The sequence below is a fragment of the Zootoca vivipara genome, chromosome 6, assembly GCF_963506605.1.
Source record: "Zootoca vivipara chromosome 6, rZooViv1.1, whole genome shotgun sequence".
Classification (NCBI taxonomy): Eukaryota; Metazoa; Chordata; class Lepidosauria; order Squamata; family Lacertidae; genus Zootoca; species Zootoca vivipara.
This window is the reverse complement of record NC_083281.1, coordinates 93,600,205-93,627,639: the sequence shown is the minus strand read 5'-3', so window position 1 is coordinate 93,627,639 and position 27,435 is coordinate 93,600,205. Positions and strand designations below refer to the sequence as shown.

The 27,435-nt window shown below is 47.8% G+C and overlaps 1 protein-coding gene across 1 annotated transcript in view; it reads right to left on the bottom strand.

Annotated features, from left to right (window-relative positions):
• Nucleotides 1-25,633, bottom strand: part of ADD2 (adducin 2) — a 68,293-nt gene extending 42,660 nt beyond the window's left edge. The window contains exon 1 of the mRNA XM_035120064.2: nucleotides 25,398-25,633. The gene's annotated coding sequence lies outside the window, so the exon portion shown is untranslated. The remainder of the gene's footprint in view (nucleotides 1-25,397) is intronic.
• Between the last annotated feature and the right edge of the window lie 1,802 nt (nucleotides 25,634-27,435).

Genomic DNA, 27,435 nt, shown 5'->3' with positions numbered 1-27,435 from the left:
TCCCAAATCACAGGGGTCAGCAAACTTTTTCAGCAGGGGGCCAGTCCACTGTCCCTCAGACCTTGTGGGGGGCTGGACTATATTTTGAAAAAATAAAATAAAATGAACAAATTCCTATGCCCCACAAATAACCCAGAGGTGCATTTTAAAGAAAAGGACACATTCTACTCATGTAAAAGCACGCCGATTCTCGGAGCAACCATGGGCTGAATTTAGAAGGCGATTGGGCCGGATTCGGCCCCCGGGCCTTAGTTTGCCTACCCATGCCCTATCACTTCTCCAGTCCTGGCAAAACAGGATACGACTGACTTGTAGTGCTGTGACATTATCTCCCTGGCATTATTTTTTTTTTTGCTTTTTGACATGTTGCCTCTGCCATTGCTTGCTATCATTTTGCATGTTACCGTTTTATAATATTAGCCACTGTGACAATCATAAATACAAATACACACAGAGAGAGAGAGACTTCCTGGTGAATTGTGCCCCAAGCAACTAGATCTGGCTCCCATTCTGCTTGTTACTGATACCCAAAATCACCTACCTGCCCCACCCTGCCTCATGGTACAGCAACTGTGGCCTCAGGATTGTGGCACTCAGCACTGTTTTCTGTGCTGTTCACCGGGGCTTTTGTCTGCGCAGGTGAGAAACAACATCTCGGCCTTTGACTGGGGCTGTTAGTCTCATCTGCATCCTTGATCTTCCTTGCCAGTTCTGTCTTCCTGGGAGCCTTTCCATCATCGCCCTTCCTGCTTGCCAATGGGAGTCATGAGATGGAAAAACAGCATCTGTGCTGCATCCTTAAGCTCCTCCTCAGCTAGGCACCTCCAGTTTTAAGCAAAACAAGCACAGTTGTGACCACAAGGGAGACAGCACCTCTTCTGGCAAGCTTCTCTGGAACAGCACCAGAGCAGCCCTCTTCGTGGAACAAGAGATGGGAAGCAACGAGGAGGTCAGGAGACGGCATGGTTTTTATGGGGGCAGAGACACAGGTGGTGACTAGGTGGCAGATTGTAATACAAACAGGGCGCAGCACCTGCATACTGATCAATAGCAAGAGCTATTTCAGAGAGAAGAAGAAAATCTGATGCTATTAGTTCCCACTGGTGCAGAGTGAATTCTATATATGGAAGGCAGGAACTGAGTGTTTACTGTGTGCAGCACACCAGACAGTTATTAAAAATTCATCCAGAAGTCTCAACCAATCTGTCTTTCCTTAGTGACAAAGAAATGGAGGGGAAGGAAACAGTGGCATAAAAAGATAAGTTGCAAAAGGATTATTTTTTCCTCTTCATGTCCGAATCTTCATCATGCAGTGTATAGTTAAAACCCCCACAGGAGGCAGTGATGTCCACCAACCTGGATGACTTTAAAAGAGGATTAGACAAGTTCATGGAGGAGGAGGAGAAGGCTATTGATGGTTACTAGCCATGAGGACTATTCTCTGCGCCCAGTTGGAGGCAGCAATGCTTCTCAATACCAGTTGCTGGAAACCACAAGAGGGGAGAGGGCTCTTGTGCTCAAATCCTGCTGGCGGGTTCCCCACTGAGGCATCTGGGTGGCCCCTGTGAGAACAGGCTGCTGGAATAGATGGGCCATTGGCCTGATTCAGAAGGCTCTTATGTTCACGCCACCAGCCACCAAGAGTGCCAGAGGTTCAGCACTTGCCTTCATTAGTTGCTTGCTGCAGATGAATGTCAACAGGCAGCTGATAGATTTCCCAGCTTTCTGTCCTCCAGATGTTTTGGACCGCAACTTCCATCATTCCTCACCATTGGCCATGCTGGCTGGGGCTGGTGGAAGTTGTGGTCCAAAGAATCCAGTGGGCACAAGACTGGGGAAGGCTGATTTAATGAGTAGCCAATGGCAACAGGTGCACTGGAAAACTTTGCCATGTGGCCCAGGGGATGACTAGAAGCTGCATTTGTGCCGCTGAGTCAGGACTGGCTTGGAAGAGGTGCAAACTGATTCCTAGAGCTGAACTGTTCTTGCAGACTTTCGGTACAGGGCTTGATGCTTTTGTGCTTAAGATGGTATTACAGAGCGCCCCTTCTTTCCCCTTCTAGTAAAACATGTTTTCTACTGTTTCAAACTCCTGCAAAAGCAGATTGGCCAGAGACAGCAGCAAGATGAAAACAAAGGCTGGATGCACCATAGGAAACAATGCTTCTTTCCCATCACCTTCCATCATTCATCATTTTTTATTTGTATGCTGCCTTTCCAATGCTCAAGGTGGCTTACGACATGGCAAGATTTACATAATTACAAAAGTCATAAACAATAAATAAACCACATCAAAAAATACACAACCAAATGGAAAACAATTTCCAAATACCGTAAATCAAAATCTAAAACATTAATATCACAGTTTAAAATGACATAGGTAAAAAAATAACAGCAATTTAAACAAAAAAACTAAAACAAACAAAACAGAGCCCTCTCTGCCCAGCAGCAGCAGCAGCAGCAGTCCTTTATAGAGCCCACCAGGCCCCGCCCTGGGCCAGGTGGTGAGTGGCAGGACTGGGGCAGGGGAGTCCTCCACCCTCTGGAACTGTATCCAGATGAAAAATTAGGAAGACTGGCTCCATTCTCCTATTCTCTGTTTATATAGCTGGTGTGAGGATGCTTTTCACAAGGAAAGACAAACGAATTGGAAAGTAACACGAACATCCAGCTTGGCCCCTGTTTAGTCAAGTACTTTGGACAGTTCCTAAACCCTCCACTCAGATTTTCAGTACTGTACTGTACTTTCTGTCTTCAGATGTGAAATAGTCAGGGAATATTCAGTAAATACTCAACATCTAAATTTGCAGAGGAGAATTGGGGGGAGCGATTTTCATTTCAGCTCTAAAATTTCACCAGGAGGCAGATCCGACCTCCTGAGCTACACATCTCTGCAGAGAGGCCACTTTCAGCTTTCTGCCTGTACATATTGTTAAAAAGCAGTCCCTGGGAACTTGTCTCCTCCTCCTCCTCCTTTCTCATATTCTGGAGCGAAGGCCATCATTGCACCAGCCCTGTTAGCAAAAGGGTAATGTGTGGGAGGAACAATTCAATTGGGAGAGCAGCTCATAAAACCGGGAGGTCTTGAAACACAAAGCAAGGCCTGTGGGCTTCATGCCTTCAGAGGCAACATTACTGTTTGACACATCAGCCCGGCTTTTCCTCATCATGTCGATCTTGGCATTTAAATAGCCACTTGGACCTGCAGGAGACGGCAGGCAGAGAGCTGGCTGCCTATGGCTGCAACAGCCAATCTCCAGAGATACGGCAGAGCAAGAATGACACTTCATTTTTATAGCCTTTATTTATTTAGATACGAAAGGTACATTTTCTTCCCGGGGACAGAATCCAACACATGTTAAGCCTCATCCAAGTTTCACACTAACACCCATAGATTTATGCCCAGTTTATTTCTTATTACTTTCCCAAAAGACCAGTGCTGGTGAGTTGTAGTCCAAAACATCTGGACCACACCAGGCTGGTGAAGGCTGCTCTATGCAACTGGGTGGAACTGTCTCTGAACAGAACTTAGGCAGTTCTGTAAGTTTGATAAATTGGGCAAGCAGCAAATGCTGGTGGTGATAAAATTTATTTTGTATACCCTGCCCACCTGAGTGGGTTACTCCAGATAGTCTGGGCAACTTCCAACAAACTACCGGGGGGGGGGGAAGTATCAATAAAGAAGATTCCAGCTAAACATTAGGAAGAACTTCCTGACAGTAAGAGCTGTTCGGCAGTGGAATTTGCTACCAAGGAGTGTGGTGGAGTCTCCTTCTTTGGAGGTCTTTAAGCAAAGGCTTGACAGGCATATGTCAAGAATGCTTTGATGGTGTTTCCTGCTTGGCAGGGGGTTGGACTGGATGGCCCTTGTGGTCTCTTCCGACTCTATGATCAAACATTAAAAGCTTCCTGAATCAGGGCTGCCTCCAGATGTCTACAAAAAGTCATTTAGTTGTTTAACTCTTTGACATCTGACAAGAGAGCATTCCACAGGGTGGGCGCAACTACCGAGAAGGCCCTCTCCCTGGTTCCCTGTAGCTTCACTTCTTGCAATGAGGGAACTGCCAGAAGGCCCTCGGAGCTGGATCTCAGTGTTTAGGGCTTTAAAGGCCAGCACTAACACTTTGAATTGTGCTCAGAAATGTACTGGGAGCCAATGTAGATCCCTTCGGACTGGTGTTATATGGTACTGGCAGTTGCTCGCAGCCACCAGTCTAGCAGTTGCATAATGGATTAATTGTAGTTTCTGATTACAGGTAGGTAGCCGTGTTGGTCTGAGTCGAAGCAAAATAGAAAAATTCCTTCAGTAGCACCTTAAAGACCAACTAAGTTTTTATTTTGGTATGAGCTTTCGTTTGCATGCACACTTCTTCAGATACGAAGTTTCTGAGTCACCTGCAAAGGTAGCCCCACATAGAGCGCATTGCAGTAGTTTAATCAAGAGGTAACTGGAGTATGTACAGTGTGCAGGTAGGGTCTCAGACATTGTACCAGATGGAGCTGGTGAACAGCTGCTCCGGACAGAGTTGACCTGACCCTCCACGAAGTCCAAAATTACCCCCAGGCTGTGCAACTGGTCCTTTAGGGGCACAGTTACTCCAATCAGGGCCAGGGAGTGTAAACCCATAGGCAGTTTGTAGGGTTGTAGGGGCCCCTGAGGAAGTTGGGTGCAGTCAGAAAGGTACCTCAAGGTATTTCACAATGTTACAGTGGATTTTGGGTTGTGATTTTTGGCTCATGAAGGCCAGCTGCTTTGGAGGAGGAAAATAGATGGAGTCAGCCATGCATCATGATGGTTTGTGGTGACATCCTTGGCCTGTGTGTCCTGAAATATCATAATATGTGAATGGGAAGGGCAGGGTCTGTGTGGTGGAAGCAGGATCCCCCAAGCCCACAATATGGGTCTTTCCCCTTCCCTAAACATCTCTGCTGCATGCATGACAACACCAGCCCTGCGGACAGGATACTTGGGTTATTTTCCATGTATATCCTCTCAAGCAATCATTTTATAACAATGACAAATGAAGAGATTGTTCATGACAAGTAAGACACTAGGAGGAACTGCTCAACAAATATAATATCTTGTCTGTTTTATTATTGTCTAGCTTCACTCTCATTTGTTAAGTTTAAAAACCAGCAGGGCAGCCCCTGTTGATGATGATTTCAGCTGACCAAGATCCATTTATCTTGGTCAGCAAGACTTTAATGAAGGAGGAAAAGAGATACAGAAAGAGATCAGGGCAACAGCTGCAGCTCTCCTCCCTTTCATGCAAATCAGGAGAGACCCCCTAAAGCCCCCTGGCTGAGCACCCTACGCAAGGCCATTTCTTACAGGCCCTTTTCTCATATCTCATCGCACCACAAAATGCAGGGTGATAGAATTCGTACATACATTTAATGAAGGCCTGAAGGTGTAACACAATACAAGGAGCAACTTTTTAGGGCTGTATGTCGCTGAGCACTTGGGTTGCTGAAGATCTGTCTTCCATAGCACTCCAGATTCAAGTCTCTATATGTTTATTCCTCCTTTTGTCCTGGGGGCTATCACAAATCCAATCAGTTCCACCCCCATCCCCATTATGCAAAATTTAATACACAGCAGACTAAAAGCTTTCTGAAAGAGAGAGATGAGGAGGGACGCAGAGTTGGATAAATGCCTTGAGAGAATGGATCTTTCTTTTTTGCTGAGCCTGACAACTGGAACCAGTAAACCAGGGGCGATACTAGGCTTTATTTCACCCATCTCAAAGACCCAGTTTGCCCCCCCCCCAAAAAAAATCTCTGTATGCACACACTGGCTGGGAGCCTCAATGGCACTGCTCTGGAGACTTCGCCTGGGCCAAAAAAAACCTGGCTAGCACACACCCCCTCAACTACGACACTGCAGTAAACCCAATCTGGAGAGCTAAGAATGAGGGGTGTTTGTTGAATCCAGATTTGAAATATTTTTTCAATCTACATTAACTCATGCTTGCAGCCTCCCTGCTAGGGTGATGATATAACTGCTAGGGTGATGATATACCAGTATACCTAAAGGAGCGTCTCCACCCCCATCGTTCTGCCCGGACACTGAGGTCCAGCTCCAAGGGCCTTCTGGCAGTTCCCTCATTGCGAGAAGCCAAGTTGCAGGGAACCAGGCAGAGGGCCTTCTCAGTGGTGGCGCCTGCCCTGTGGAACGCCCTCCCATCAGATGCCAAAAAGGAAAACAGCTACCAGATTTTTAGAAGACATCTGAAGGCAGCCTTGTTTAGGGAGGCTTTTAATGTTTAAGAAATTAGTGTATTTTAATGTTTCTGTTGGAAGCCGCCCAGAGTGGCTGGGGAAACCCAGCCAGATGGGTGGGGTATAAATAATAATAATAATAATAATAATAATAATAATAATAATAATAATAATAATAATTATGCCTGGCTGCACACGGAGTGTAATGATTTGGAATCCAGTTCCTGCAATGGAAAGAGGACTTGTCAGTTTGGATGAGACTCCAAACCTCACACAGTGGGCAAGTTGAGGACTGGGAAGAGGTGCTGGGACTCAGGAAGGCTAAGGGTCAGGGAGCTCAGGTGCAAAGCAATGGAAGGCTTTGAGAAGAAAAGCAGGAGATAAGGAACCAAAGCATATGGGAATCTAAGGCTGCAAGGCTATGCACATTTTCCTAAAAGTAAGGATGCTTACACACTAGGGATGCTTCCAAATGGGGATGTAATACTGGAAGTGGGTCACTGGTGTATCACAAGCAGGTGGTTGGCAACACCTTCTTAAAAAACTTACAGGATTTTCTCTGGAATGGTCAAAACTAGATTAAACACTGGGCGCAGGGGGGCAGATATGAGCTGGCATTTTGATGCTGATGAAATCATGTGCACGGTGCAAAAAACAGCAACCCCTGTATGCATAAGAGGCACCAATTCCACATTAGACGCCTGCCTGAAAGTGTTTAATGTGGAATGGCTGTGCTTCACTCAGGCTGCGTCCACACATGGGCAAAAATGTGTACAGGGCTTGCTGTTCCATGTATGCATTCGTGGACCTTTGTCCACACATGAGTGCTTTCGGTTTTATGGCTCCGAAATCTACCTCAGTATTTCCCATCCATACAAACAGGGGCAAATTTGTGCTGTGCGTACTTTCCCACTCACCTGAAGTTCTGGAAACTTGAGCTCCATTGTGGGCATGAAAATGGATGTTTGCATAGTAGTGCCACCTCACTTTAAAAAACAAAACTTTTTTTTAATTGAAATGTTTCTTAACAAGAAAAGAGGAGAAAAACACACAGTGTTTGATTCAAGGAGTCCTCAAAGAAGAACCAGCATGGAATAATGTCCTCCCAGTGAGAGGAGGTTTTCTGTGGGCTGGGGGCCATATTGCGAGATCACAGTCTGTCAGATGATACGAGGCCTTCTTGCTCAGTTGGGATAAAATATGACATCAACACACTTCCTTTGCTTTAAAAGAGCTGTGTAACATTTCTTAAACAAGGTGTATGGAAAAATATACACCTATTCTATAGCATTCAAACCTATCCATTCTTAAGGAAATCAGCCCTGAGTGCTCACTGGAAGGACAGATCGTGAAGCTGAGGCTCCAATACTTTGGCCACCTCATGAGAAGAGAAGACTCCCTGGAAAAGACCCTGATGTTGGGAAAGATTGAGGGCACTAGGAGAAGGGGACGACAGAGGACGAGATGGTTGGACAGTGTTCTTGAAGCTACCAACATGAGTTTGACCAAACTGCAGGAGGCAGTGCAAGACAGGAGTGCCTGGCGTGCTATGGTCCATGGGGTCACGAAGAGTCGGACATGACTAAACGACTCAACAACAACAACAACAATTCTATAGCAGCTGAAGCACATGAAGAAGGTTGATTCTGTCCAAGAGTTCATGGAGCAAAAGATTTCGGCAGCCGCATCATGTCTGTGTTAGCCATGCCCCCTGGGCCCACTCACTTTTCAAAAACACCACCCACAAAAAATGTGTTTTCCAAGCCAGGAACCTGAGCTCCCTCACATGGGCACAAGCTGTTTGTTTACCTGTCTGGGCAAAGCTTTGCTATGGGGCAGGGATTGGAGAGGGTCAGGGAGGATGGTAAAGAGGCAGGGTGGCTAATGGACATGAGACAAAGCCGGCTGGGATGCCATAATGCAGCCTTTACCATGCTACTTTGAATTACAGTTCCCATCAGCCTCACACAGCACCAAGTTGGGGAAGCTAGCCTACATGGATAGTGGAGGCAAAGTTGAAGAAGAGCAGAAAGTAGACTAGAGCAATATTATTACATACTGTCTGCTTTCTTTCCTTAGAACTGACAATCTCTGCCCATCCTTCCAGAAGCTGACCTTTGTCTAGTGCAAGCCTCAATACCTCAGCTGACTTTAATTAAATGGTAATATCTTGCACCCACTGAGAATAGAGCCCTGCACTTTTAATTGGTCTCAATGGGAAATTTGGCTTAAGAGCTGATGAAAAGTCAAAGCCTTTGATTTATGTACTTTTAAAAAGATTGAGATTGACTGTTCAGGACAGCAAGTGAAACTGGGGTCTCTTTAATTCAGATCAGGGATTATGCCCTTTGTAGCAGTTCTGCAGCAGTTCAGCCCCTGTGAGCTGACCCAGAGAGGGGTGATTCTGAATATCCCCCTCCTCCAAATTTTGCCCCAGACCTCGGGGCTCCAATTTGTTTCGACTTGGTCGCAATGCAGCACCTAGGCATTTTCTTTGTAGCTTTCTTCCTGATGGGACTGCCAGAATTTTAAACATGGCTTGACATAGTTACGATCAAGAACAGCAAAAAGACAATTAAATTGAATACTCGTGTGATTAGGGCACAACTGCATGCACCCACGGAAAACTTCTGCTGGTGGACAGACCTCAGCTGGAAAGAAAAACGGGAGAGATCCAGTGTTGGCTGGAGGAAACTGGGAGCGTGCCAGTTAGAATAGTACTCCCCCATTATTGCTTCGTGGCTCTACGATGTGCCTGACACTTGCCCCAATGGGGCCCCATTTGCACCTCTGCTTTGGCATTGCATTTACAGTGCATCAGGGTAGGTACATTATTTCACTGGCATCCTTGCCACAACCTTAAACGTTTAAAGTGGAATAGTAGCACTGAAGGGAGGGGTGGGAGGGAGACGGACTCCATAGAAGGGAAGGTAGTTTTTCTGATGGCCTACGCAGATCCTCAGGCTTACACTTAGGATTTCAGTGCCCTTTGCAGGTTGTAGAAGGCGGCCTAATTCTCTGTACAATTAACCCACTGGCCCTTGACACATCCCTACAATCAGGGGGATGCAGGCAAGAGCTTATTTCCCAGGCTTGGCATGACTTAACCTACTCGTCAATTCTCCTAACGGACTCTCACTCTCCTCGCCAGCTGCCCATCTCTGTGGACTTGCATTCCGCACCATAGCACTCTCAGGCCAGCTAGACTCTTAGGGGTTACTATGGCAACTAATTCTCAGTTCCAGGGGGTACCACTTTACTGGTTGCTGACCTGGTTCCTCTGATGATGTGTAGCAAAAGCCCCACATTCACATCATTGCCTCGATAAAAATGGCAAAGCAAACTGAAAATAGCTGATAAGATACCAGATTCATCAATGGAGATGGGGGAGGAAGAATGTGGTAGCCGAAGACATGGTCTGTGGGGAGCAGGTCCCATCTTTAGTCTTGGTCATCTGCTGTTAAATGAGCACAGTTAGCAGCAGTAGGAATGAGCCACGCCTGAGGTCCCTGGAGATTTGCAGCAAAGTCAGCACTGGGCTAGTAGTTTAACCCAGTGGTTTGACCCAGTACCACAGAGAGAGAGAAACTGGATAGGAAAATTGCATTTTGATAACCCAGTATTCCCTCAGCCCCCAGGGCACCTGCAACATGATTATGCAATTGGCCTAACTTTCAGGACTGCTTTACGGGACACTCAGATCATGTAAGTGAACATTCAGAACTGGATAAATATGGGAACTTGGCCTGTAACTAAGGGCTGACTGTTGTCAGGCTGGTCAGGCCTCCCATAGCCATTGACCATTTGGCTTGACTTACAGATGGCATGCCAACCAGAGAGTTGCCCAGTGGCAAATGCCAACTCTGGTCCTCATACTGGCAGAGGCCAACAGCTTCGGCTCAGCAGGTCCAGCCAAGTGCAGGAAGTGCTACCATTAGCCTGACTCCAAAGAGATCTCTCCTACTGGATCAGCGGCATTTTTCAAGAAACCAAATTCAACATAGCAGATGAGCAACCAAAAAAGACACAGATGTAGAAGAATCAGGCATTTAATGTGGAAGGCATTTAAGCTTCACTCCTGGCAGGTGTAAGTTGCCCAACACGAAAGCCTGGTACATATTCATCTTGGTATACATTTCTTGACACATATCTATACATATCCATATGTATAAAACTGAATAAAATATTTTTTTTAAATAAAAAGAACTGGCAGAACGGATAAACTAAGCGAGCTGATTTGAAGGCGAGGAAGTGGAATGCGGGTAAGAGATGTGACCAACCCTTTTCCTGTCACTACTACCCTCAGTGGTGCCCAAAGTTTCACTGGTGCTGCCTCCATTTCTGGGGATTTAATTGTCCACATTTAACCAACACATCTCCCTGGGCAGAGGGGTCTGCCTTATGTCTTCTTCCCCTGAAGAAGATAGCTCACACCACTGTCTGTCTGGAAGCTAATGAAAATATTGTGATAGGATTGGGGGTTGGTTTGGAGATGATGCCCATCTGGGCCCCAAACAGGCCTGTGCTTTAGTATCTGTTGTGATTGGTTTTCCCCTACTACAAACTACGGCTAGCTGGGCCTGTAAGCACCCACATTTGCACCCACAGGGAGCTGGCAAAGAACAGGTGTGTTGCCATAGAGACAAGTGGGTGAGCCCCTGGCTGAATGCCACATCGCCCTAGAGGTGGAAAGAAGAACACTAGCCAGGTAGAAGAAGAACAGCCTTTTGCCAGAGTCTGGGGCTGGTAGCTGGGAAGAGACACAGAGTCTTTTCTTGCTCTGTGCTGCATCCAAAGCCATGTTTTTGGGGTCCTCCTAGGAACCTATAATGGGCAAGCAAGATCTGCTGGAATGTTAATGCTGTGAGCCCTACCAGACGTATGGCAACCCTAGCTGAGTACAAGGCTCCCTTTTAAAGTGGTGGCTCAGAGAAGGCGCTCCCTGCTAAGTGATAGCTCCTTTGTCTGAGGGAGGTTGATCGGGGTGCGGGGGTGGTCATGCAAAGATGCCTTAGGAGGACATAAGAAGAAGAAGCAGCCAGGCTCTGCAAACAGAATAAAATTGTAGAGTTGGAGGGGAACCCAACGGTCATCTGTTCCTATCCCTGCAATGCAGGCATCACAGTTAAGGAATCCAAGGTAGAGGCCATCCAAACTCCGAGGCGGATTTAGGGGAGTGTGACTAGTTTGGTCGCACTGGGTGCAGAACCTCAGGGGCACTGCAACTATAATATAGAAAAGAAGGTGAGAGGCAGGGGAGTGGGCGCACCAAATTTTGCCATGGCACCACTGAAATTTGAGACCTCAAGGCCCACCACTGCAAACTCTTGTTTAAAAACCTTCAATGAAGGAGAGTCCACTACCTTCTGAGACAGTCTGTTCCATTGTCTGCCAGAAAGTTCTTTTCCACCTCTCAGTCTTCTCTTCTCTAGGCTAAGCATCCCTCAACTGCTCCTAAGGCTTGGTTCTCAGACCTTTGATCCTCTGCACACCTTCCAGCTTGTCAGTCTCCTTTTCCACTGGGTGGGAGGCTTTTGCCCTGAGCTGAGCAACACGCCAGCCATGACTGATGGAACTGTCCATTGGGGAAATGCCAAGGCATCGAAATGCCAGAGCTACATTTAAAAGCACAAGAACATCTCAGGAGAAGGTTAAATGGTTGGCTGCGCTGCTTCATCAATGTGGCATCTGCATCTACGGCATCTTAGCTGAGTCATGCCAGCTGTGTGCTTGATCCCCAGCTAGCCACTGCTGACTCAGACTGGGTGGCAGCACAGCATGGAGGGGGAAACAGGTGGAAGCTGCTTAATAATAATATTATACATTCATATTCTACTCTTCCTCCAAGGATGGGGTGGGTGGGCACACACAGGCATGGTCCTACCACCTCCCATTTTATCCTCACAACAACCCTGTAAGGGATGTTAGGATGAGTGATAGTGATTGGTGCATCCACCCCAATGAATGGAACTTGAACCTCGGATTCCCCACTCTTTGCCCAACAGGCTAAGCACTCTTAGGCAGGCAACAGGCATCTACTCTTGGCATTTAGTCTCCTCAGACCACTTCATGTGAATAATTTCAACAATCCTAGTGCCATTCCTGTAAGGAAAGTCAAATAGCTCATCATTTCCTCAGAGCAGATGGCACTCTGAAGCCATTAGATATCTCCTTGCATACAGTCAAGCCAGAGAGAGTTGACTAGCGAGGAGACATTTGAACCAGGGGTGTCTTGGAGAACAGTTTTTGCTCTTTGGACCAGCATAGGATGCTTAGCAATTGCTTGTGGTGTGACTTTAGACCTGAAGGAAACAAACAAGCACACCTGTCTGGCTTGCTCAAATCCCTTTATCAGGAGTTTGAAGTGGAATAAAGCCCCCCTGGATGACGTAACCATGTTCTAGATCCTTCACACCCACACACCCCGGAAACACACTATTTATGTGTACAACGTTTATAAGTTCTTATACCACAAAGACAAATGCAGCTTTTTCCAGGTTCTCCATTGCTGAGCTGGGGAAGTCTTAGCCACTCGTTCAAGCACTGAAAGATGCACCCTATGCTTTCTTACTCCAGAGTAAGTCCCACTGTAAGATTCACTTCCAAGTAAACATGTCTAGGGTCAAGCTGCTACACTAAATACCCACTCTTGAAAGCTGAATCAGAACAAAAGGCAATATGCGGAACACCAAAATTGCTGTTTGCTCCGATAGAGCTTTAAAGAACAAGTTTTTGGGGGGACAGCTCTGGATTAAAAAAAGGGTGCTCAGACATGAAGCTTTAAAGCACAGAGCTGTGCCTGGAAAGAGCGGGGCGAAAGGTTAAGCGTGAATATGCCTATAATTCTGAGCAAATGAACTGGGCTGGGTTCTATTAAGCACACTCTGATGGATGGGGCCAAATGGAATTATCTCATTGATTTGAAAGAAGCAGCTTTTAATGTAATCAGAGAAGCGAAGCGCCATTAAAAAAGAGAGGCAGCAGGACACCATTCTTCCTCCCAAACCTTTGAATGTTTATGGGGGGGGGGACTTTCCAGATGCTGAAGGCGAAGGGAGTTCCCTATAATAAGCCTTCCAGATGCTTTGGATTAAAATTCCCACCAGTCCCAGGATTCATACTACTGTGTTGGCTCTGGCTGGGAGTTGTGGTCATAGAATCGTAGATCTGGAAGGGACCCAAGGGTCATCTAGTCCAACCCCCTGCGATATAGGAATCATGGCTAATTAAATTAACTTCACAGTTCATAACTTCAGATTTAATTAACTTCACCCTTAAAAGGCAAAACTACCCTTTCCACACTTCCCAGAGCAGTACACAAACCAAAACACAGCCTTCCTCTGAATCTTGTGTTGCAGATCTCCAACCAAAGAATGTGTACAAAAGTCCACATACTAGGGCAGATATGTCCAAAGTCCATGTTGGAGGCCTAATCTGGCCACTCAGCCGGTTTTATGATTTTATCCGGCCCCCGTGGCAGTTTATATATTGGTGTCAAATCCTAAAACCTCAACAAGTTCACTCCTAGAAAAAGCTCAACAACATTTGCGGGAAAATCCCCCCAAAAGCTCAACAACTTCAACCCTAAACAAAGCTCAACAGCTTTGGGGTAAAATCGTAAAAAAAAATGTTGGCTCTCATTCATATTGGTAAAAATAATATACAAAAATGCATCTGGAATGTACAAGGTGAAGAAGACCGCCTTGTTATCTTGAGGGCAGTCAGATAAGCAGCCTTACCTCCTGACAAGTTGGCAATAAGGGAAAGGTGCATTTAAGAATTGATAATAAAGAGCCAGTGTGCTATACTGGTTAGAGTGTTGGACTAGGGCCTTGGAGACCAAGATTCAAATTCTCAGTGAGCCATTATGCAGCTCAGTGCCTTTTGGCCTAACCTACTTCACAGGGTTGTTGTGAGGATTAAATGAGAGGAGGGAGAACCATGTATACACCACCTTAAGCTCCTTGGAGAAAAAGGTGGGATATAAATGCAACTAACCAACCAACCAACCAATCACAGCACTGCCCAGAGGTGCCCTTCCTGCAACAGCCAGTCAACTGGAGGGGAGGGTCCCATTTCTGGCATCCAAGCATCTTCGCCTCACCTTGTGTCTGGCCCTTGGATGCAACAGTTTTCTGACGGAGCTGTGAATCATCTCTCAAATGTCAGTTACATAAAAGAGGAAGAAAAATCGATACATATATTTTGTGACCTAATCAAACAGATGGGAGAGAAAGGAAGCCAGAGGGAATCAATAGGGAAGTGGAGGAGTCATGGCCTGGTCACTTAAAAACCCTCCCTGCTGTGATTTTCCACACAAAAATATTGCTCCATCGCAGAATTGCCAGGAGCTGGCCCGAAACAGAAAGAATTATCTCCATCCCCTGGTCTAACGTGGCATAAACCAGCCAAAAGAGCCATATTAATCCACTTAACTGCTAATGTTGGTTCATTGGGAAGGAACAAGGATTCTCATCTTGCAAAACAGGAGGTCTCTTTTCTCTTGTTCTCTGAAAATTAAAAATTAAATGAGGAATATGGAGGCTGTCTTTGAGGGAGGAAATCCATTTGGTGCCTTTTAGGAAAGGATTTCCAGGAAAGGATTTGCTGTTTTAGGGTGAAGACATGACATTTTAAGGGCCAGGAGATGAGGCTGTTTTGGGAGAACATGGCTTGCGATATATACAGTACAGTATTGATAGCTGACCCATCATTTCAAACTGCCCCTACCATTGTGCTCTCTGCTCGTGTGTGTGTGTGTGGGGGGGCACAGTTCATGCCCAATTCACAGACACTCACTTGAACCCATTTTTTTTTTAAAAAATCATGTGATCTTTGCTTTTATCTACACAAAATGTCAGAGTTCCAAATGCATGTGATTCAGTTAAGAACAACAAAGAGTCTTGCAGCAGCACCTTAAAGAGCAGGTAATTTATTATGGAATATAAGTCTGCCTGCCCCCAGCCTGGTGCCCTCTAGGCAGGTTAGACAGCAACTCCCACCAGCCTCCGCCTGCAAGGCTGTTTGAAGCTGGGGCTGATGGGAGATGTAGTCAGAAACATGCCAGTCACTTAGCCAGGTGTGCCTTCTTCCAGGATGCCCCCTTGTTTTTAGACACACACAGCCAGCTAGCATTGCATGGTAGCTGAGCATGCTCAGTCTTCGTTGGGCTGGTTTCGGGTGGGTTCCCTTCCACTCCTTTGAGTAGACAGTGCCATTTTGCTGGCATAAGAGAACAGGTTTCCTATCAGACTACATAGAATATCCAGCTCTTCAGTGAAGCGGCTGACACCATTAAGAACCACAACAGGAATAATAAATTCCAAATGACAGTGATTTGAGACAACAAACTTAGCCAATTCATCTATAGTGTCGTTCAACATGGATAGTAAGCTTCTTGCACTTCCATTCATTCTCCATTCTCCACATGATGGTCTCCTCCAAATCACTGCCTTCCCTCTTTTAATCTGCATTTTTTCAAAACACTATTCCTTAAGCCAAACTCTGATAGACAATCCATAGTCAGTCGTAGGGAAAGCCACCAAGAGCTTCAGGAGCCCCCATCATAAGTCACCCACCAGGATGTCTTTTCCATCCCAAAGCCTTACCTGAAATCAGACTAAACTATCAGCATCACCCAAGCAGGCCCGTCCTAGCCATAGAGGCTAGTGGCGCGGAGAACCACGGCGCAGGGCGCTGGAAGGGTGCCAAGTGAGCACAGGGTTCCGGCGATCTGGCCAGGACTGCGCTCCTTCTCCGAGGACTCCGCGCTGTGCCTCCTTCTCATTTCCCCAGCGCTGGGTTCCGCTCAGTCGAGCTTCGCCACCAGCGCGTGCACAGGGCCCAAGCAGCTCTTGCTGGTCCTGCGGTGCGTGCGCTGGTGGCGAAGCTTGACTGAGCGGAACCCAGCGCTGGGGAAATGAGAAGGAGGTGCAGCACGGAGTCCTCGGAGGTGGCCTCCTGCTGCTGCCGCGGTCCGCTTGGCACTCCCGGGCCCTTAGAGAGGCGCTGGAGGGACCTAGCGCCAGGGCGCTGGATGAGCTTAAGATGGCCCTGACCGGCGTGACCGCCTGGCATTGGAAGGCCACAGCCCACAACAATGCCAAAATTGTCCAAAATTGGAAAGTTAGCGCAAGGGTACTGAGATAGACCAAGTTTGACTTGTTAAAGGTGCGACTTTCCTAGTGGCCTCTTCAGGCTGTCGGGAACAACTCCTTCCCTCAAAGAGGGATTAACCACCTCAGAGGTCCACTCACTCAGTCCCAATCTTGGTGTTTTAACTGGCCAGGATAGGCAAGGATCAAGCAAAGGGGCCGCCAGCCTCATCCCACAGAGCCACATGCCTTTGACGTCAGGCAAGACAACCTGAGCAGGATCCACCAGGCAATGCTTCCTGGTTCCTTTGATCTCTGAGGGCTCATCCACACTTCCGCTTCTACCGTGCCTGGAAAGCACAGGTCTGAGCCCTTTTCCCTCTGTCCTGCTCCTTTCCAAGGGAAAACCACTCTTTAGTAATAAATCGGAGCAAAAGCTAATCTGGAGGAAACCCAAATTGCTGTTTGCTCTCAGCAGGTTTCCCCAAGGGAAAGCAGTGAGATGACAGGACTCTGTCCTAGCCAGTGTGTCAAGGTCAGCATGGGTGGGAAGCATTTTCTTCTCTGCAAAATGGTCAGCAAACTGGTCACAGTTTGAAGCAGGCCTTGCACAATTCCTCCCTTTGCTACACAGCCCAGCTGGCCTAAGCAGCCTCAGAGGTGGTAGCGTGAGCCTGGTAGGGCTCAGCGCCAAGAGGTTGAGCAAAGCCAGCCCAACACAAACCTGTGTGCACCTTGCAATTCTGAGCGAAAGCACTCTTGCAATTCTACTGCTGATTTTGTGCAGCAGAAGCCAACGCGAGAGGAATAATTGACACTTCTGCCTGGGGCTGGGAGGCATTCTGGGATATGGTGCTAGGAGTGCCTTCACAATGAAACATCATGCGGGAGGAGAGAGAGAAAGGCTTCTCGGTGGATTTGGCTCGGAGCAAATTCCCAAATAGAGTTTTCGCATCCACGACAGCTACCAGATTAACTGAAACAAAGACTGATGTCCTCTCCATCATGTACAAAAGGCGGCCCACATTTCCTCTCTACACACTCTGCTATTAGTGGAGCTTCCTGTCTTGTCTTAGAGCATATCGGATGCCTGGCAGCCACGGATGGGTGAATCTGTCCATTTCAGTTCTTTCTCAGTTTCTCTTCCCCCCCCCCCAGCCCTAAGTTCCACTTGCCCTCTTTCAGCGTCTATTTGCACATTTTTCTTTGCACAAAGTCAGGATGCAAACCCGCTTGCGTTTCTAGGAGCATTTTTGCATGCAACCACATTTTCCTGCAAGCACTTTATCGTAATGCAGTGTAGTTTTGTAAGTAACTTTCACTAATAATAATATTAATAATAACAACAGCATTTTGCACTGGAGAATGACATCACAAACAGAAAGAAAAATGCAGATTTTTAAGGATTAACAGTGTTCCAGATTGCTTCTTGGTTCAGGAAGGGTGAATTAGGAATTAAAATGCAAACTGAACTGATTTATTCTTACTGCTGCCTATAGTATAATTTATTTAGAACATTTGTACCCTGCTCTTCAGTCAATTCCAGAGTGGCTTACATAGGAGCAATCAAAACAAGACAGTCCCCGTCCACAAGCTTGCAATCTAAAAGAAACAGGCACACAAAGGAATAGAGACAGGGAAGGAAGGGGGGGAAATCACACTCAGGCGCCAATCTTTAAACAGTTCTTAAAATGACTAGCTGGCACAGTTCAGGGGTACGAGGTGCCTGGCAGAGCTTTCAGCAAAGCTGATGGAATGAATCTTCTGTTTCCCATCTCTCCCACTGAGAAAGTCTGGTGGAATGGCTGCTCCAGTAGGGCATGCCATGTTAGAGGGTGAAGCAATTTTTGCAAATTTCTGTAGTGAGGGGTCTTAAAAATATGTTTTAAGGTGTGAGGAATTCAAATCTCCTATTATTTTGGTGACTGGACAACATTTAGCTTGTTAAGTCTGTGTCTGATGAAGTACATAAACCGACTTTGGAAAACCAAAGACTTATAATTCTACCTTCTGAAAGTGTCACATAATGCTTAATAAAATGATAATAATAAATTATATATGATATATGATATATGATATAACTGCATACACTTTTAATGATTTCTGTACAATTTTACACACATTCTACTTACCAAGCAAAACCAAATTATATTTATTTAACCAAAATACCTTTTGAATTCCCAAGTCATGTTACAACTTTTTAGCACCCTTCATTTTTGGAAGTTGACAGTTGAACAATTCAACAGGCCCTACTGCTCCAGTATCTCTTTTGGGGATGAACCACAGAGATAAAATAAAGCCGGTCTATTTCCTACCCATTTTCCAGGTTACCAACACAGCCAGCCAGCCACCCCACACCCTTTCGTGCGTTTTGACCCTAATGACAGCACCATTTTTGATTCAAGTAAAAAGAAACCTCAACTTTTGAAGCATTTCCCTGCAGTTTAATAAATCAAGCTGATCTCAGAATGTAAATCGATACTCCAGCAGCCATGGGCAGACTTCCACCGATCACAGCAACCTCTTGCCTCTCCAGTAACATCTAGCAAGACACAAAACAATACATGGCTCCATAATGCAGATGGTGAATCAGAGGGGTGGGGGTGGGGGTGGGGGTGAAGAAGCTTGCAGTGGGTCCTGTTGCATGGAGGCTTGCAGGCAGAGGAAACTGCCACCCTGAACATTCACACTTCATATCACCACCTTGGAAATGGTGAGAAGGGACATTGTTGCCCACTGCCCAGCCTCCCCCAGCCCAGCTGCAGTGAGACTCAGACTTGAGGCCTCCCTGCTGCCCCCTCTTGCTCTGGGTCAGCCAGAGTCTGAGAAGGAAAACTTATGCTTCTGGTTTAGATTAACAACAGTTTGCCATTTTGTCTGAACCTGACAGATTTTGGGTTAACCTGAGATATGCCTTGTTAAAAGAAGCTGTTTTTCAACCATAATCTAAGAAGCTGGCTTGTTTTGACAAACAACAGCTATGATAAACCACAGTTTAGGGTTCCTAATGATGCTTAACCTAAAACGGAAGCCCAAGTAAGAGGAAAGGGAAGCAGGACTGTGCAAGCCTGAGACTTACTACCAGTATGGCCTGTCCTTGTCACAGTAAACAATGGTTGCATGATAAGCGCAAACAGAGCCACCAGCAATGCACTCCTATGCAGGCTGATTTATATTAATGTCTAACTGAGCTAAATGAGGCTGACTCCCTAGAATAGAATAGAATAGAATAGAATAGAATAGAATAATTTATTGGCCAAGTATCAACCATACTTGGAATTTTCTCTCTGCTCTCTTCCTGACTCGAGCGGCATAAAGTGTCTCTATCAGGGCCGGCCCTACGGCCATGCAGGGTGGCGCAGGGCACCACGGCGCCGGCCCGCCAGGAGGGCGCCACGAGCTGCGCCCGCCCGCTGGCCGGCCTGTCCGCCGTGCAGCTGCGCCTGTGGCAGCCGCGCTGCGCCCACCCGCCCACCGCATAGGGAAACAGGGCGGGAGGGCGCCGGAGAGATCGTGCTGTGCCTGCCCGCCCGCCCGCTACGTGGCAGCGCTTAAGACGGCCCTGGTCTCTATTGGAGGCAAACTAGCACCAATCACCCTCTCTGCAGTTCTTACTGCTTGTTGGAGCCTCTTCTTATCCAGCTTAGAGGCTGTACCATACCAGACAGTACGGTAATGGAATTACAGAGAACAGTTTCAATAGTACCTCTATAAAATTGGACCAGCGATTCTTAGGGCAGATTAAATTTCCTTAGTTGTCGCTGGCAGTTGTCGCTACACTACTATGTAGTGACTAGGCCTATAGCCTAAGGAGTAATGCGAAGGTATTGAAAACTGTTCACATCCTAATTTTAGTATGCCTTGAAAGCTGGATACATAAATAGATGTGCTCCCTGGGAATAGTCACCCAGAAAAGAATGCTACAGTAATTTCAAGTTTAATTTTACATGGAGCTAGTATTCAGATGGCTCTAGACTGAAGAAGGGAAGGAAGGAACGAGGAATTAAAAATAGCCTTTCATGGCTGCCATCGCTAATCCTGAACCTCCAAGGAGGAGGAAAAGGAAGAGGTGGCTAGATGCCACCTTTCCAAATCATTTCATTGAGTTGGGGTCCGTCCGTCCCCGGGATTCCCCCTGGAATGCCGGCCCCTTCAATCCCAATCCATTCTGAGTAGAGCCTTGTAGGGTTCATCCACCTCTAGTTTGTTCTCTTACTGTTCTTTGACCATAACGCTTGTGCAAATGCATCTGACGGAAATAGAAACCTCGCCTCAAAAGCAGCAGCAAGAGGGAATATCCAAGAATTTGGGAAACAGGGTCTGCTGCATCCTTGGATGAGGCAGAATTTAACACCAAACATAACCATGGAAACAGAGATGTGGCTTTTTCTAAGTCACATAGAGCGTTGGAACATAAAGCCTACAAGAGCAAGGAGATGTGTCTGCAATTAGGAAGAGCTTCCAAAGATGGGCACACAATTTATTCAGGGAGAAGTGACAAGGGAAAGGAGATAAAAGGAGGAAACGGTCTAAGCAACCACCTGGGCATACCAGATGCAAAATGTAACTCACCTGCCCCGACCCCGATGTCTTGGACCGCAACTCCCATCAGCTCCAGCCAGCACTGTCATGCTTTCATCAGCCCCAGCATTGCACAGGATGGTGGGAATTGTGGTTCGGAAACATCTGAAGGGTACCAGGTTGGGATAGACTGCTCTTGCCCATTTCAAGAGAAATATTAAACCAGGTAGAAGAAGACGAAGTCAGTGGTGCGACACCAAAATTTGGCACCATCCCACCTCTTGCCTTCCATTCCACATCATAGTTGCAGCGCCCCCGAGGATCCGCACTCAGTGTGACCGAACTGGTCGCGCTCCCCTAAATCCACCTCTGTCTAAGAGAGCAGGGATGTAGTTGCAATGTCAACAGTTTTCCCAGGAAGATTTATTGCACAAGCCCATGGCCCGTTTTCTGTGGTAGCACTTGCACTCTGGGACTCCCTGCCTACTGACATCAGAGAGGCGTCCCGACGGTACTCTTTTCAGTGCCTGCTAAAAACAGCTTTTAAAGACAAGCCTACCCAGACTTGTATGCGATACGGGTGCCGCTGTGGGTTAAACCACTGAGCCTAGGGCTTGCTGATCAGAAGGTTGGCGGTTCAAATCCCCGCGACGGGGTGAGCTCCCATTGCTCGGTCCCTGCTCCTGCCAACCTAGCAGTTCAAAAGCACGTCAAAGTGCAAGTAATACGTAGGTACCACTACAGCGGAAAGGTAAACGGCGTTTCCATGCGCTGCTCTGGTTCACCAGGAGCGGCTTTGTCATGCTGGCCACATGACCTGGAAGCTGTATGCCGGCTCCCTCGGCCAATAACACAAGATGAGCGCCACAACCCCAGAGTCGGTCATGACTGGACCTAATGGTCAGGGGTCCCTTTACCTTTACCCAGACTTGTAAATGTTGCCGTATGTTTTTAGTTTATTGCTGATCTTATCTTTTGAATGTTTCAAAGGGTGATTTTTATTGATAATTTTATTGTTTTATTCTCTTTGTATACCACTTTGAGGATTTTCTTTTAACAATCAAGCAGTGTATAAATACTATGAAATAAATAAGGAAATAAACAATAAATTAACTGAAAAGTTGGTGATAACAGACCTTTCATGGATGAAAACAAGGGCAAGCTCCCCTTCTGTCACCTCAGCGATCTAACTGAGCTGTTCCTGCCTCCCTAACCACTGTTTGGTCCTTCCTTCCTCCCTTCAACTTCTAATCCATCTTTCCTCCCAAAGGAGCCCAGGGCAGCAAGGAGCACAACAAGGTGTTGCATTCAACACAGTGCTGAGGGAAAGGGCTGCAGCATCTGCCACACACGCAGAAGGTCCCAGGTTCGATCCCTGTTGGCATCTCCACGTAGGGCTGGAAGAGATTCCCTGCTTGAAGCCCTGGACAGCCGCTGCCAGTCAGTGTGGACAATATGGACCAATGGTCTGACTCATGTTCCATCAGTACGGCGCTTTTTCCTTGCGTGATGCAATGTTCCACCGCCTCTTTCCCCCACTCCTGGCATGAGGTCAGACCCAGAGACGCAGCTACTCAATGTCTTTCGCTGGGATGCTGGCCACACTCTTTAGTCCTCATGCCTAGCAGAGACAGACAGGCGCTGGGATAGTGCATGCAACGAGATTGGCTCCCATTCCATTGCAGGTTACCTTTGACTCACAGTTGCCTGCGCTGTCAGAATTTGCAGCTAAACTTGACATGATGCTTAATGGTTCAAGGCCAAGGTCTCTTTTTACAACTATAAGCAGCAGCTGTAGGTGCCTCGCCCCCACCCCAAACCCACTACTACAGTGGTACCTCGGGTTACAAACACATCGGGTTACAGACCCCGCTAACCTGGAAGTAGTACCTCGGGTTAAGAACTTTACCTCAGGATGAGAACAGAAATCGCGTGGCAGCAGCAGGAGGCCCCATTAGCTAAAGTGGTACCTCAGGTTAAGAATGGTTTCAGGACCTCCGGAACAAATTAAGTTCGTAACCAGAGGTACCACTGTACTCCGGTTTGGGCTGTGTTTGCAGCAGCATGCAGGGAGAGGCAGTAAATACTTTCCTCTGATACCACACCCGCAATGAGCACTTTCTCCCGAATGCTGCTGCTGTTAACCGAGGGAGAGTGATCCCACTGACACCAACAGAGGCTTCCCTCCTGCCGCAAACAGAGTTGGGGAAGGGGGATGGTAGTAGGCAGGAAAAGGGTTAACTCCCTTCACCCTGTGAAGGAAATCAGGCCCACCCACAGTAATTTAGCCTGATAAAACATTGACACTGAAGAGGTATTTAGCAGAGTTTGGTCAAAGCCACAGCCTAGACTTAAAGCATACCCAACATAGATTTAAAGCATATGACTTTCCCCAAACAACACTGGGAACTGTGTGGCCCACGTGGGTCATTTAACCGGCCCATGAGCAGCCCCTGAACTGAGCTGCCCGCTCAGCGAGTCCCCAGGCGCTGCACTAAACCGGCACGGCGCGGGGACTTGCTTCTGCTGCGCTGAAAATTGTGTCTGCACAGACGCAGACACCAAAAATCGGATCATAAAGCGACAGTCCTAGAAGTCATGTGCTTTAAATGTATGTTGTGAATCTGCCCTAAGAGAGATGGCTTCCCCCATAAAGTAACCTGGGAAGCATAGTTTGCTAAGTGTTGCCTAACCACTATTAGCTCCCAGGATTCTTTGGGCAGGAAGCCAAGATGAGTGCTTTACATTATTGACACGTCATTGTACCCACCAGATGTTTTTGACTGCAACTCCCATTAGCCCCAGTACTTAGCCTGTAAGCGCTCTGGGGCAGAGGCCTCCCCTTTCCTACTGTTTTTTATTCTGTTACTCTGCGAAATACCAAGAGAAGGATCAATGCTCAAATTACAGGAAAGATGAGAAAGAATAGGGTATGGTTCTTGCAATCCGTGGACCCCAATCTGTGTCTCATTTCTACTGGAGTGAAACCAAGCCTGCTCCCACAACCTTCTGAAAACAGGGGCTAAGAAGGACAGCCGGACCCCGCTCTGCTCCCCGTAATTCAAACATAGCCCACCAGCAGATCATCGCCTGAGTCAACAAAGCAGACACTCCTTGTCATCCAGGCCCAAAGCCTGATAAAAACAGGGAGGGGGTGAAAGGATGCCCCCACCTCAAAGCATTCTGAAACAGGAACTATGGAGTCTCATCACAGAATTCTGTAGTTTGAGCACTGACAAGAGCCAGTGAAGCATGGTGGTTCAAGTGTCAGACTAAGACTTGAGAGGCCAGGGTTCAAATCCCTACTCACTGGGTGACCTTGGGGGCCAGTCACTGCCTCACAGGGTTGTGGGGATTAAATGAGGGGGAGAACTACACATGCCACCTTGAGCACTTTGGATGAAAAAGTTGGGATATAAATGCAATAAATGCATAAATAAATAAAAATACGGATGACCCTGGTTGATAAACAACAGCACCTAGAGCAACCGCAGACCTGGTAGTTGGAAAGGGAAGTAGGTTTGTTGTCAAAGTGAAGCTCAGGGCTGCAACACACTCTCTCCTCTTTAGACCTACTGAGCATGTTCCCATTAGTTTGCAGAGGCTGTGACTCAGGAAACCTCCTGGAAGAGGGTGAGCCATGGCTGCAGCAGCCCTCATGATGATGATGCTTGCTTTGACAGTGAGAAAACAAAAGAAAGAGATGAATATTCAGCAGGGATGAGGCCAAGCCCAGGTTAAGTGTGGCTCATGAGTCCTCCCTCCTGTCCTCCTTCCTAACCTCCTTCCTAACCGCACACAAGGTGGAGGAAGAGAACCTCACAGACACAAAGAGGACCCTGGATCCGGCCCAGAGAATCAGCCGCCACAGTGACACTTCCCAGCATTTTCCAGTCACTTCAAAGTGCAGAGCTAAGACCCACCTCTGTTGCCAAGCATCTATGTGTGAACCAGCTGCCTAGGAAACCAGAGGAATCCCCAGAGATCAAACACCAGAGAATCTCCATGGCATGTAAAGCCAGATCAGAAGGTTTTCATTTTTAGGGATCAATGTATCCATAATACACCTGTGTACCCACCCACCCACACCCCTAAGATGACAGCCAATTGTGCCCAGTGGGCTGCTGCTGTGTTGTAGCAAACAGGGCTTTGGGCCACTGTCGGTTTAAAATTGTTGCAAAAACAGGCCAATCTGGTTTATGAAAACCGTGCAAAAGAGTAACCTCCCCCCCACCCCCACCTATATTCAGCTTCCAGCTCAAGAAACACCACCTGGGCTCTTCAGAATTCACTCGCATGCTGGCGATGCTGAGAGCAAGCAGCACACGAAAAACACCCAGTCCCCAGCACATCGGGAGTTTTCCTTTTTGCTGCAAGATGGGGTGGGGGGGCACCTTTTGACCCACAGATTCACCGATGCAAAACATTCAACGCCCACACCAAATTGGTTTTACTTATTTCTTTTAAAAACAACAACAACAGCAGAAACAGAGACAATAAAGTGGAAAGCCGACTTGTCGAAGGTGCGGATGAAATCCGAAAGGTTTGCCTCCTCCTTACCCGTTTAACGCATCTTCCTTGCAGGGGCGGTTGCTCGCTTTCCTCTCCCGCAGCGCGGTCCCTTCTCCTCCTCTTCCTCCTCCTCCCAGTCAAAGGAGCCCATCGGGGGAGCCCATCCTGCGATCTCCGGATCTGTCCCTTGCCGCGCCTCGCGCCTCCTCCTCCTCCTGGTCTCCTTGGGCGCCTTCGCTGCTCTGCGCGCCGCGGAGAAAGAGATCCGCCCAGGGAGGTGGGGAAGATGCCGGGCAGGAGGAGGAGGCGGAGGCAACAGCAGCATCCAAAAGGGACCCGAGACCCAGGAACCAGGCGGCGGAGGCAACCTGCCCGCCTCGCCCCGTCCGCTTCGGATGATGACAAAAGGGCGGCTCCCCTCCGCGCCCCCAGCGCCCCCCTCCGGACGGCTGCGCACACAGCCAGAGGCGCCGAGTCCCTCGGCCACGGAGCCGCCGCGCTCCCCCGTCTTCTGCTGCAGGGAGGAGCGGTGACGCAATGGGCCGTTGGCACGAGGAGGCCCCCCAGCCGGGTGGGGGGACCCCGATGGGTAGGCCGGAAGGATGCGCCCCTCTCCTTTAAGGGGCTGGAATAAGAAGCCGGCAATGGAGCTGCTGGCCTGCCTTAGAAGGGGCTTGCTTTATTTGGCTGCGCGGCACTTGTTTTTAATGGCGTTACTTAGGAGTAGGAGTAGGCTGCTGCTCAGGAGTCGACAGGGGAAGGGCTTGGCGGCAGAGCACCTGCTTGGCACCCCGAAGCTCCCCAGGTAGGACGGGGAGAGAAACGCCCGTCCAAGATCCTGGAGAGCCGCTGCCTGTCCGTGTAGGCAGCACGGGGGTCGATGGACCCAACGGTCTGAGTCGGTGCGCTGTGGCGGCGATCCACAGACCTCGTTGCGCATGTGGGGAGATGCTGCCTTTGAAATGTAGCGCACATCTGCCACAGGTGCGGGAGGCCCAGGGCGCCACTCTGTGGCCCGGGAGACGGGAGCCTCGGATGCGGGGCTGCGGGAGAGGGAGCCAGGACCATCTCTGCCGATCAGGGGTCGCTGGCGCTCTTCGCCCACCCATACGTTTTTGTGAAATGATCTCGCCCAGCCCGATGAGATCCTTGATGGAAGTAAGTACCGGTAACTGGTTTGTAATGCTTAGAGTTCGCGGGGAGGTTATACGACACGGACTCTTTTATTGTGCATTCATTCGGGGTTTTCCTGCTGTGGGGATGGATTGGCTGTATGCCGCTTTTCCGCAATGAGCTGTGCCCAGAGCGGCTTATGGCAAACATGCAAAATATCACAACGCAGAGCACTGGAATAAACAAATAAACAAAATGCAGAGCAAGTCAGTGATTTCAGAAATCACAAAAATAAACAATTTGGCAATCACAGAATAAATTCAACATTACAAAACACACACACCAAAACCCAAAACATCCAGACACATAGCAAAACACGAGTTAACCAACGGTGAAGTTTCTGGTCTTGCTGCTCTCCAAGGAGCCTGGCTTAAATGCAGTTCAGAGGGGAGGAGTAGATGACATACAGCTGGCTCCCATATCCTTTCTCCAGAGGAGGCTGACACAGCAGCAAAAGGCAAATGTCGGAGAAGGCAATGATGGTAAGTCTGTCTCTTCTCCAGCCTCCTAGAAATACCAACTGCTGGTGCAGGGCTTATTGCACTTACTGGACAGGTAATATGCAGAAAGGCGTTTCTCCCATCGCTTTTGTCCTGTAAACAGTTTTGGGGCAGGGGGAAGAAGCAGAAAAAATGGCAAAAAACCCCTCTATGCTAATTGGGCAACCTGAATTTGCAGGTATATGATTGAATCCCACACGCAAATTGTGACAGTCTGTTATCACACTGTGTGTAGTGTTCCTTTTTGCTTTGTGGGTGTGAGGCTGTGCACACTCCAAGGGGCTAATGCACAACTGTGTCACATAGTTCTGATTTCTCTGCTTCTGAGGACTTTCCATTAAATTCCACTTTGATGTTACCACACTAGTGGGTGGCGCTTCCACACTAGTGTGGTGCCTTCATGCTGTGTGTTG